Source organism: Jaculus jaculus, chromosome 7, assembly GCF_020740685.1.
Source record: "Jaculus jaculus isolate mJacJac1 chromosome 7, mJacJac1.mat.Y.cur, whole genome shotgun sequence".
In the NCBI taxonomy this organism is placed as follows: domain Eukaryota; kingdom Metazoa; phylum Chordata; class Mammalia; order Rodentia; family Dipodidae; genus Jaculus; species Jaculus jaculus.
The window spans coordinates 98,801,854-98,815,004 of NC_059108.1; the positions used below are offsets into that span (position 1 = coordinate 98,801,854).

The following is a 13,151-nucleotide window of genomic DNA, read 5'->3' on the forward strand; positions in this document are numbered from 1 at the left end:
GAATTTGATGATGAGAGATTTCTCTCCTCTTTACAAACTTTATTTCAGGTGCAAGAACATCTCTGGCCTCAGCTGCAGGCCATCTAAGAGAAAGCACCTTCACCTACACCCCATGGGTTCAGACTGGGAGACTCTTGAACCCGGCTGGAAGGGACCTTACACCGTGATCCTGACCATCCCAACTGCTGTCAAGGTGGACAGCATCCCTGCCTGGAAACATCACTTATGTGTGAAGCCTGTTGACCTGCACAGGATCCAGATGATTACACTCTTGAGGAGAAACCAGGATTGTGGTGGGCCATCACACACCCGCAGGACCTATTCAAACTGAGAATTCTAGAGACTCAATGATGGCCAGTTTATTTTTGATTGTATCTGTCTTCTGTTGTCTACTGACCTTGATCACCTCAAACCCACAGCAGCCTACAATCTCACATGCACCTTTCACCCCAACCAAAGATGTACAAATGAAATTGCTGCCTGCCTTGCCAATCATGATAAAGGGTAACCCAATATGGCTGGAATTACCCTATACCTAGCCCACCAAAATTTCTCTAGCTGTGCTTAAAAGGAGCCTGTGAGCTCCTCAAAGAGCCACTATTTTGTATGAATGGTTGCCCCCCCCCCCCCCATGCTGGTTGAGTCTGCAGAATAAATGCTCTTTGCTTTTACATGCTATTTGAGTCCAGTGGTTTTTCTTCAGCGATTTTTGGACCCTTCCAAGAAGGATGTAAAGAATGGAGACATCCAGTCCTCCCTAGTCAATTCTTTGTTTTTTTTTTTGGGGGGGGGGTTGGTTTTACAAGGTAAGGTCTCACTCTAGCTCAGGCTGACCTGGAATTCAGTCTCAGGATGGCCTTGAACTCATGATATTCCTACCTCTGCTTCCCAAGTGTTGGGATTAAAGGCATGTGCCACCATGCCTGGCAACTCCCTAGTCAATTCTGCTAAAGAGCCTATTCTAAGCAAATAACTTTGATGCCTGCCTTATCGGCCTTCCTTGGACCTGCAGCTGATTCAGTCTGTCTCAGGATCCTCCTTGTAAGTTTGAACCCCAGACTGACTCAGTGCTTCAGACTTCATCAAGCAGGAAGGCTTCTGACTCTCTGTACCTCCAAACAAACTGTCTGTAGAGATCAAGTCTGGTGTTCTTTCTTGCTTCTCTCTTACACTTTCCTTACATTTTGGTGCTGTAACTTGGATCCCTCTGGGGCTTTCGGGATGCACACCCTCCCCTTTTCTTTCCCTCTCCTCTTCCCCACTTCCCTGCCAGTGTCTCACTCCTCCAGGAGCATGGTTACTAGCAGAGCTCACTATTTGGACTAAACAGTCACCAGTCTGACCTGAGATCTCTGGTCTTTATTGGTACTCTGTGTAAATGCAGCTTGATACCTGGCAGCTTTGTCTTTCTCTTTTCCCTTTCACCCTGACCATCGGATTGCATGAGCTTGGCAGTTTATCTGTGGAGACTGAGGAGTTCTGGCCAGGGCTACTCCCTGCTGAATGTCCAAAATCCCTCTCTGAGTTCAACTGAATCTCTGATAGCCCTTTGGGTAATACACTGGGTCATATCTCTCTCTTCTCCCTCCCCTCTCCTGCAGGACTTTTAAACTCCATATAAAAGGCCTCTTGTCTTGTGATCTGCTACATCCACATCCTCATAAGATTACAGCTTCAACACAAGGTATTTGCTCTTTGTCTGTAGTGGAGGTGCCCTGCCTTAGACCTTAGAAACTCTGGAAGTTTCTCCCTTTTCAGTCTGTGGACGATCGGAGACTGTGGGATCCTTCAACAGGTCATTCCATCAGACACCCCAAACATTATGAATGTGAGGACGTTCCCTCCTAATCCTTGGGTTTCATTTACTTTCCCTAAGCCTGGGAGATGTCCCTGGTGGAGAGATTGGCCACTCTATTCCTTGTCCTCCAAATTGGTCTCTAAATTATCTGTTCCAAAAAACATTCCACTGGCATGTCTAAAGGCCTTCTCTGTCAGTTCAGCTCTCCAACCCAGGCCCTCCTGGGAAAACAATCTTCCTTCCACCCCACTAAACAATTCCTATTAGTGACCCACTCTTCCTTAGCCCAAGAAGATGACCACAACCCCCCTTTACTGTGCTACTACAAGATAATCTCTCTCTCTCTCATCCTAAACTGCGGTTGTTTGCTTAATCTGTTTCTGTTCAAAGTACAGCTATAAAACTTACCTTTGAAAATGGCCTCCAGCCAGGCACAGTGGTGCATGCCTTTAATCCCAGCACTAGGAAGGCAGAGGTAGGAGGATCACTGTGAGTTTGAGGCCACCCTGAGACTGCATAGTAAATTCCAGGTCAGCCTGAGCTAAAGTGAAACCCTACCTTGGAAAACCAAAAGAAAACAAAATGGCTTCCAACCCATTCTCCAGACTCCATTGGTTTCCGTGTGTCTCTTGTTTCTTCAAGTTTTCTAACATAATTTGCTTTCCTACAGAAATCTGCCTATGATCAACAGCCATATAGTGAGATGGGGGCTCTGTTCTCTCCTGTGTGGGCCTTCCTTTACCCACCATAAACAGTGGCCACACAGACTGTTTTTTATGGTTCCAGGTAGAATCAATAGGATCTGCTCATCAATTCCATGCCATCCCAGAGGACATGCAGGTCTCTCCCACTTGTTAGAGTATCCGCCCCCCAAGAAAAAGTAAAGCTAAAATCTTCATTAAAAAGACATCTCTTCATGCTTCATGTTCTTTGCCATGTCTAATGATGACCAGATATGTCATGTCATGTGTTCTATGTTTTATGTAGTCTGTCTTTATGTGCAACTAAATTCATGGTCACTAATTGTTCCAATGTTTATGGTCATTAAGCATTCTGATGCTTATAGATATATTTTAAGATAATGTTATTTCTAAAACCTGGTTTATGATCTATTTCTGACTTTATGCTTGTTCATCCTTAGTACGTATTTATATTCCAGGGTTTAATCCTGCCTTTAACAATGCCTTCTGAATGCTTATGACTTAAATCTTTAGAGAAATGATTAATTTGGGTTTACTGACAAAACACAAACATGACATGTTTCACCTACATTTATGAATATTACACAATGCTATACATGTTTTATGTTGAATAAAATTATTGAAAAATGTTATTATATTTCTAATGTTCCTTAGCCTGTATCAGTCTGGATGGAGTATAGTCAATCTATGCAAATGTGTGGATGCATCTAAGACTTGCAGTGAAACAGATATTGCACTTCTATCTTCTAAAACTGCTGCAAAGAAGGTTCCTTTATGACAGGCAATAGGTAACAAGAAATTCTGTAACAATTTACAACTAAAGTTAAACAAATAGGAACTGATTCTGGGTCTGGCCTTTTTAGACAATATATAATTACTTTTTCTCAAGAGAGAGCAACCTGTCTTATTTGACAGAAATGAATGTCTTAGCTCTCACAGACTAAAAATCTCTTTCCTCTACAAGCACAGGAATATTCAAACACAGAATTGTCAAGGATGTGAAACTCTGGTACAGTGTCTGAGAACCATCATGAAGCTTCGGTGAAAGTTCTCTCCCTCAAGTTAATTCTGCCTAAATGTGTGTCTTCAGTTAAAGTGTTTTTACTTTAAGATGGGTTAACATAAAAAGTTGTTTCTCTGTACTTTTCTTGCCTTAATTATTTAATTCAAACTTAACTTTCTGTAATAAATTGGTAAACTTATTTATAATGCCATACCTTATATTGAGATAAAATTGCAGTTAGAAAATGTAAAAGCCCCTAACCCTATGTTATGTCCTGTATTGTAATAGACTTTTTATTGGTAGTTATATACAGCATAGTCTTTTGTACTGACACTGTAGCTTTTGTGCTATTTCAAGACCATGATTTGTTTTACAGCTTTTGACTGGTACTGAAAATCATCTTGTGTTTCTTCCATAAGATTAATATAAATGACCACCTGGACCTTTACAGTTCCACCAGGTCACCTCGGAGGGCCCAATAACAGACAAATTCCATCTATTTGGGCCCCTTTGATGGTTCTCCAAGGCCTAAAAGTCAACTGGAGTAGAGACTCCCCTTTCACTGTCCCACTTAAGCTTAAATATAAGTCAGAAGTGAACCTGCTATCCATCTTCTAAAAACTTGGGGTCTCTCCACTGATCAATATGTCTCTCCACTGATCAATATTAGACTTTGATATCATTAGAATACAGACTCAATATCCTTTGTCCCTAAACATAAAAAACAAAACTGGACCTAATTATATAAAATTTATTGTGCCTGTAAAATTAATCAAACTTTAAACTTTTTCAGCCTAATATACCTCCATTAGTTCCTCTAAAGCTAAGTCAAACTTCTTGATCTCTAGAACTTACAAAAACCTTTAAGCCTACTGGGTGTGGTGGCACACGCCTTTAATCCCAGCTCTTGAGAGGCAGAGGTAGGAGGATCACTGTGAGTTCAAGGCCACCCTGAGACTCCATAGTGAATTCCAGGTCAGCCTGGGCTAGAGTAAGACCCTACCTCAAAAAACCAAAAACACAAACAAACAAACCTTTAAACCTGATAACTAAGCTTCAAAATTAATTTCTTTTTTAAAAAAAATTTTTATGTTTATTTATTTATTTGGAAGTGATAGAGAAAGAGGCAGAGTGAGAGTAAGAGAGAGAGACAGAGAGACAGAGAAAGGGAGAGGGAGGGAGGGAGAGAAAGGGCACGCCAGGGTCTCCAGCCACTGCAAATGAACTCCAGATACATGCGCCCCTTATGCATCTGGCTAACGTGGGTCCTGGGGAATCGAGCCCTGAACCGAGGTCCTTAGGCTTCACAGGCAAGTGCTTAACTGCTAAGCCATCTCTCCAGCCCCAAAATTAGTTAATTTCTTAATCCTTACAATATTTAAATTTAAAATTAAGATGTTTCAAATATTGCTTCAATACTAGTCTCTTATACTTCCTACCTTACCTAAGCCAAATCCTTATATTTCCAAAATTTCCAATTAACTCCCCATCCAAGTTACCAATTCCTTCTTTCTTATAGACAGTACCCCTACCTTGTTCCCCATGACCCATGATGTTATTTTCAACCTTAGATATAACATTCATGTCACCTATAAATGTCATATTTCACATACAGGAAAATTCATACACATATATATTAACCAGATAGTAATGGCTAATAGGCTTAATATAATCTCGGAGTTTCTTTCTTAATGGCTCAGATAATTATCACTCTCCTGAAGAGCTGCCACCTTGCCTGTTCATAAAAGCCATGTGAAACCACAGCCTAATATGTACACAAGGTACAATATCAAATGAAGAGCTGAAAGCTGAGACTCTCAGAAGCCACACCTTGTAACTAGAACTTCAACAATGGAATGCAATAATTGTAGAGAATTAAATGGTACCAACCCAGAGCCAATAATAGTTTGGGCTGTATCAACATTTTTAATGGCCAATATTATTTCTCTGCATGTGACTTGACATTTCTCTGTAACCAGCTAGAATATCTTGTTTTAAGTTTTACTCCCCTGATTATAATAGTCACTCTTTCTTTTGGTCCTTGTATACTCAGATAGATGCATCACTGAATTCCTCCAAGAAAGAATACATGCCTTCACTTAATAGTGAGTCACTGCATTCTTCATGGCCACTGAATATCAGTCCCTGGACAACCAACTTCCAGAGGACTACTGCACCAGACACCCCTGCCCAGCAGGAAGTAGTCTAAGAGAACTCTTCACTCCAATTCTGGCCCACACAGTCCTACCCTAAATGCCCCATTCATCCCCAGTTCTCTCCAATCTTTTTCAACCTTCCAGAGTCTGGACTGAAAAGTTAATAGCCTGCTATGAAAATTAGAGGGAACTAAAGAGTTAATAACTAACCTTAAGATTAAAAGGACGTAAAGAATGGAGACATCCAGTCCTCCCTAGTCAATTCTGCTAAAGAGCCTATTCTGTGCAAGTAACTTTGATGCCTTATCTGCTTCCTTTAGACCTGAAGCTGATTCAGCCTGTTTGTCTTAGGACCCTCTTTTTAAGTTTGAACCCCAGCCTGACTCAGAGCTATGGCCTTCATCAAGCAGGAAGGTTGTTGTACCTCTCAATAAACAGTTTATAGAGATCAAGTCTGGTGTTTCTTCTTGATTTTCTCTTACACTTTCCTTACAATTCCAGCACTCAGAAGGCTGAGTAGGAATGTCATGAGTTCAAAGCATGCCTGGGCTAGAGACAAAGAGCAACTTTGCTTCAAAAACCCAAAAACAAATTAAGCAAACAAACAACAACAAAAATAAGGCAGGAGAGATGGCTCAGCAGTTTAAGACACTACCTTGAAAAGTTTTACAGCCCAGGTTCAATTCCCCAGTACCCATGTAATGCCACATGCACAAAATGATGAATGTGTCTGGAGTCCCTTTGTGGCAGCAGGAGGTCCTAGTGTGCTCATACTGACTGGCCCACCTCAAATAAATAACTACATAAAAAAAATTTTTAAATAGGGGTGGCTCAGCAGTTAAGGCACTTGCCTGCAAAGCCTAAGGACCCAGGTTCAATTCCCCAGTATCTACATACAGCCATATTCACAAAGTGGCACATACATCTGGAACCCATTTGCCACAGCAGAAGCCCTGGTACACCCAGTCTGGCTGTCTTCTCTCTATGCTTGCAAATAAACAAAAGCACTTAAAAAAAAAAAAGAAAAAGAAAAAGCTCACATTCAAGCACTCCTTTTTTTTTTTTTTTTGAGGTAGGGTCTCACATTAGACCAGGCTGACCTGGAATTCACTATGGAGTCTCAGGGTGGCCTCAAACTCACAGCAATCCTCCTACCTCTGCCTCCTGAGTGCTGGGATGAAAGGCGTGCGCTACCATGCCCGCTAACTCCCCCCCCCCATTTTGAGGTAGGGTCTCCCTTTATTCCAAGCTGACCTTGAATTCACTATGTAGTCTCAGGATGGCCTCGAATTCATGACAATACACCTACCTCTGCCTCCTGAGTGCTGGGATCAAAGATGTGCACCACCACACCCAGCTTGCAAGTACTATTTTTAGCTAATTACTTTTGTAAGGGCCAAACAAGAAAATATTTTTCAAAATAGCTGACAAACAGATATGTTGAAAGTATGACCATGTGACAGAAAAGCCATTGGTATTTTTCATTAATATTAGTTCACCAAGAATGTATTTAAGGAAATATTTATGTTATCAGGCTGTCCAAGCTGGCAGTTATACTAACAATAAATCTATGCTCTCTCTCAAAAACAAAAATGAATGAACTGTGCAGTTCCAGGAGAAACACAGAATGCTAAAGTTTAACCAATTCCAGTTTTTCAAAGCCTAATAAAATCCTTAACAAATAGTAAAAACTACCAACAAGCTAAAACACTGGAAAACAAGACCCATGATATACATTTGCTGTTTAAATTTAAAGAAAGAACATGGCCCTAAGGCAGTAGCCTGTAATCCCATCTACTCAGGAAGCAGCAGGACTACAGATTATAGGCCTGCAGGAGTGAGTTGAAAAGCACACTGGGCAATTTGGTGAAACCTCATTTCAAAATAAAAAGTAGGGCTGGAGAGATGGCTTAGCAGTTAAGACGTTTGCCCGCAAAGCCGAAAGCTCCTGGTTTGATTCTCCAGGACCCACTTAAACCGCATACACAAGGTGGCACATGCATCTGGAGTTCATTTGCAGTGGCTGGAGGCCCTGGTGCGCCCATTCTCTCCCTCGCTCTGCCTCTTTCCCTCTCTCTCAAATAAATAAAATATATTTAAAAACAGGTCAAAAGAAAACGTAAAACAAGGTTTGGGGGATACAACTCAGTGGTACAGCTTGTTTAGCTTCCCGTGCAAGCAGGGACCTTCCTTTCAATCTGTTGCTCCTCCAAAAAACAAATACATGTTCATTAACAAATGAACGATGAAATTGCGGGCTAGAGAAATGTATCGGTGGTTAGGACGCTAGCAAGCGAAGCCTCGCCTGGTCTGGTGCCAATTTTCTCTCACTCGCTCCCTCATTAAAAAAAAAGGGTGGGGGGCCGGAGACATGGCTTAGCGGTTAAGCACTTGCCTGTGAAGCTTAAGGACCCCCAGTTCGAGGCTTGTTTCCCCAGGACCCACGATAACCAGATGGACGAGGGGGCGCACACATCTGGAGTTTGTTTGCAGTGGCTGGAGGATCTGGCGCGCCCATTCCCTCTCTCTCCCTCTTTCTCTGTCACTCTCAAATAAATAAATAAACAAAAAATTTTTAAGAGTATGCAGGGGTCTGCGGAGATGGCTCGGCGGTTAAAGGCATTTGCTTGTAAAGCCTGCAGGTCTGGATTCCGCACCCCAGTCCCCACGTCACACCAGGCGTACAAAGTGATGCAAGCGTCTGGAGTTCTTTACAGTGGTGGGAGGCCCAAGGCGTGTCCACATTCACACATTGCCTCTTTCTCTCTCTCAAGTAAATAAAATCTTACAAAGAGACCAGGCCGGCTGTGTCCTAGAACTGATGTAGAACAAGCCAAATCAGCGAGGTTCTCTGGCCAAGCCCGGTGCAGCGCCCACTTGACCTCCAAGTGGGCGGAAACGAAACCCCGTGCGACCGGAGCCCGCCGGCATTTGAACCGGGGAGACGCGGCAAGGCAGCGGGCCTACCTGGTGAAGGGCTGGCGGGCGGGCGAGGTGGGGTCGGCTCCGTGCCGAGGGGGCCCGGGCGACCCCGGACTTGCTGCGCCTCGGGCCGCGGAGACACAGGTTCTAGGAGACCAGGCCGCGAGAGACATCCGCAGTCCCCGCGAACTTCCCTGCGCCTCACAGTTTAGGATTTCAAATTCGAAGAACCCGCCCTCCAGCAAGACCCGGATTGGCACACTGGGAAACTGCGTCACACGATGCCACAAAATCCAGCGCTATGGCGGCCACGCGTACAACTGTGGGCTGTGACTGCTAGGGGGAGCGCCTCTTCCTCAGCGGCCCACTTCTCTTCCCGTGATGCTCTGCGCAGGTAAAGCCTACACAATAGACTCTCTGAACGCGCTCGGCGTTACGGGTTATTAAGTTTGGCCCTCCTGAGTCACACTCCTGCGATTCAGGCCTACTCTTCCCGTGATCCTTTACGCGGGAAAGGCCGATGACGACAGACGCTTGGAGCGCACTCACGTCAAAAGGTTTCTGGTTTTGGACCTCGCAGGCCACACTCCTGCGATTCAGGCCGCTCGTGAAGTACTGTTTCCTCGTAGTTCCATCTCTGAGAAGTAATTCGCTGAGCGTGAGAGTTTTATTTTCCTCTATTAGTCCCTGATACATTTCAGGTCAGGAAACATTTTGTTCTTGAGGAGTAGTCGGCTGGACTCAAAAGTTACATAAGCAGTTTAGGCTTAGTTTGAGGATTCCCGGCAGAAAGTGGATTTACAAGGATCTCTTTCGGTGCATTTGTGGCCCTGGTCCCTAGAGCACGGTAGAGGACGCCAGGGCGTTGGGCAGTGATGTGAGCTCCAAGTCCCTCCCAAAGCATCACCTTTCCGCTTCTCGGTGAGATGTGGGGATGTTAGAAAAAGACGGAGACAGGTGCACTATGTCCATGGAGGAATTAGACTCGGAAGAGAGTCCAGTCGGAGAGGGACACTTCCCCCATGCAGGAAGACTGGAGCTGTGAGATATCTGCCTGGCGTTGGGGGTGGGGGATGACTGCCAAGGAGGAGAGCTGGGGAAAGCATTAGCAAATGCAAAGGAAACAGGTTTTGAATTCCTGTCTTCTAGGCAGGTATCCAGCTCCCCTGGGGTTATCTAACTGGAGGCAGTCACCTTACAAACTTCTTGTCAGTTCCTCAGAGCTTCAAGAAAGAGTTTTGCTAGCTCCTTCAGAGGACATGGAACTTTTTAGGTTATGTTTCACTTAAAAAAAAATTCCCCAGCCGAATATGGCTATGCTCACCTGTTAAAACAGCACTAGGAGGATGGAGAGCTGGAGGCCAGCCTGGGACATATAGTGGCTACCTGTTTAAAAAAGAAAGAAAGAAAAGAATTCCTCAACATCTCTCTCTCTCTATAAGAACCAAGAGTAGGCAGATGGTTTAGCGGTTAAGGTACTTGCTGGAAAAGCCAAAAGCCATTCCCCAATACCCAGATAAAGCCAGGTGCACAATGTGGCACATAGAGCTGTAGTTCATTGCAGTGGCTAGAGGCAATTTTCAACATTTTCTCTCTCTGGCACACCCATATTCTCTCTCTCTCTCTCTCTCTCTCTCTCTCTCTCTCTCTCTCTCTCTCTCTCCCATAAATAAAATATTAAAGAACTCAAGTACTGGGTGTGTTAGGTCAGGACAAAATGGAGTCACTGAGGACAGCAGGAGGGCAATAGAGACACAAGGAAATGGGTCATCCACATTCCTCAAGGAACCACCCAGTCACCATCCCTTCCTTCCTTACAATGCCCCAGCTCTAGGTTTCCTTCCCCCTTGTCTCTCAGGACCCCAAGTTACTGTTCTGCTGTCACACCCTGGCTATCTTAGCTGTCCCCTAAAGAATCCTTTTCTTTACTTCCCCCATCCCCACCATCCCCCAACTGAAGAGCTCTATATAGCCTACTATCTGTAATGCCAAACTGACTGCCCCCTCTTGAGAGTTAGTCCTGGCAGCTTATGTTTTTCCTGAATAAAAACTTCTATCATTGCCTCAGAGTAGTCTCTGTGGTCTTGGCACTCATGAATCTTACATCTGGTGCTCATGACTTGGAGGAGGCTCCCAGTTGCCCTCTTGGGCAGGCAGACCTCCTTTGACCAGACCACCCAGCTGCCATTTGACCCTCTGAAGGCCTCGGACCATCTCTGTCTGATACAGGCTCTTACACTCACCATGATTCGGCCTTGTTGTTCTTCCCATCTTCTCCCTCCTTCTTGGTAAGTCTGTCTGTGTCTGTCTGTCTGTCTGTCTGTCTGTCTCTCTCTCTCTCTTTGGTTGGCCTGTGGGTTTCACCCCTCATGGAAGCTGTGCCTGTATGCCAGGCTACACCCCTTGGTCCCTAGGCCCCAACCCCAGGTCTTGAGAAAGACATTCTTGAAACCTTGGGTCTATTTCTCTCTGGTCTACCATACCCTAAGGGGTGTCTTTTGGTTCAGTTCTACCATCTCAAGACACCCCCTCTCCCTCTCTTCTCTCCCTTCTGAGCTTTCCTCTTCTACTGCCAGCCACTTTCATCTTCCATAGCCAACTGCTTTTGCCATCGGGAGCATAATCGCCCTCCTGGCCCAGTAACAGGCCAAAAAGCCAACAGTTGCTACCTGTACGGCCTCTGCCCACATAGCAGGTGCAGGCCCCGTTCACCCCAATGGTCCAGGAGATCATATTGGTATTCTGTGTAAACCCAGCTTAAGCTCTGGTTTATTTTTTCTCTCACCTTGTTTTGCTCTTTCCCTGTCTCCTTACGACATCTTACCTTTCTCTGCAACTCTGCTTGGCTACATCCTTAAGCTGGACAACAGGTCCAAATGGCCTGAGAATGATACTTTTGATTTCCAAATTCTTACTGTTTTAAAAAACTTCTGCCATGTACAGGCAAATGGTCCGAAATGCCCTATTTTCACTCTACATGCACAGCCTTCTCTGCCCTACCTGCTTTTCTTACCAGATGCTTCTAGCCCCTCCCCCATACTCACTCACCTTTTGCTTTTGACCCTGGTACCATAGAGGACTGTCATGACCCTAACAGCTCCTCCAGCTCCCCCAGCCTCTCCTGATGCCCTGCCTGATTGTTATGCCCAGTTCTCGGCATCCCCAGTGACCACCAAGGAGAACCAAACATGTATGCAAGGACAAGGAGCTTTAATTTGGGCTTAAGCTCGGTTTCTTGACTTCACCAACACAGTGGGCCCGTACAAGAGCCCCGAGTAGTGGGAGGGTAGGCTTTTTATAGGGATTTGAACATAGAACAAGGGGATGGGTACATGATTGGTTGATTTAAACAGTATACTCTTCTGGTTGGCTTAGGATTTGGGCAGGCAAAGTTGGCAGGCTGGAGCTAGGGGTATTGAGCTCATCCATGACTACAGGAATGTCTCATGACTTCAGGACTGTATGGCATAATGTATGGCATAACCCGTTTAACTGTTAAGCCTACCCTTACGGCAAGGTCAGCAGGCTGGACCTAGGGGAATTGAACTTTATGACTTCAGGAATGTATGGCATGATCAGTTTCCAGTATCTGTTAAGCCCATCCTTACCAGAAGATAAAAAAACTTAGATCTTGCTGGGAAACAGAAACTTAGGCCTACTGAGGACTCTGAAGCCTGTCATGGCGTCCATCTGGTTCCTGAGTCCTTCACCGATAATAAGGTTTGATTTTAATCTCCAGAGTTGTAAATAGAATAGAAATTTAAAATGGGAATGCATAAATTCTGAATGAATGAATGAATGTGTGAAGGGGAAATGGTTGTCTATGAAAAGTGCACTTAAAATAAGTGTGTGTGTATGTATGTGGCTTACAGCCCTAAGGCTGCAGAGTGATTTCTGTTGTGAGCAGCGCCATTTCATTGTGGGGCTTTTTTCCACCAAGCCCACTGTATGAGATGGCATAGCCAATTTTTACTGTTGAGTGACCCCCAGAAGGAACACTAAAAGTAATTAAGATCATAGGCAACAAAATTATAAGATTCTTTTACTCTTAAAGAATTGTAAAATGGCAGGAACACAAAGCAGCCTGTAGCCCTGAGGGAACTCTCCCTGGCATTTAGAAAGAAAAAAAAGTGACTCTTTCTTAGCTTCCCTGCCTTGCAGAGCCAGGGGGCTGCAAGCACAGGGAATCTCAGAATCCTGGCCCCAGCATGTTGATGAATAAATGCCAAGTTGCTATGGGCACTTCTTGTTCTCCTCTTCCTCCTCCCCCTCCTCCTCCTCCTTCTTCTTTTTACATTATTTTTTTTTTATGTAATTAAGAACTTCCATGATTGTAAACAATATCCCATATTAATTTCCTCCCTTCCTCCACTTTCCTCTTTGAAAATCCACTGTCCATCATATGCCCTCCCCCTATTAATCAGTCTCTCTTTTATTTTGATGTCATCTTCTTTTCCTCCTATTATGATGGTCTTTTGTAGGTAGTGCCAGGCACTGTGAGGTCATGGATATCCAGGCCATTTTGTTTCTGGGGGGAGCACGTTGTAAAGAGTTCTACCCTTCCTTTGGCT

The 13,151-nt window shown here is 44.4% G+C and overlaps 1 protein-coding gene across 2 annotated transcripts in view; it reads right to left on the reverse strand.

The window, feature by feature from the left end:
• The window catches only part of Mis18bp1 (MIS18 binding protein 1), a 60,989-nt gene extending 52,146 nt beyond the window's left edge, over nt 1-8,843 (reverse strand). Inside the window, exon 1 of one of the 2 annotated variants that reach the window (XM_045155238.1) lies at nt 8,626-8,842. The gene's annotated coding sequence lies outside the window, so the exon portion shown is untranslated. Of the gene's footprint in view, nt 1-8,625 lie in introns of both variants that reach the window. The other variant, XR_006638169.1, reaches the window with a different exon arrangement.
• Nucleotides 8,844-13,151: the final 4,308 nt, after the last annotated feature.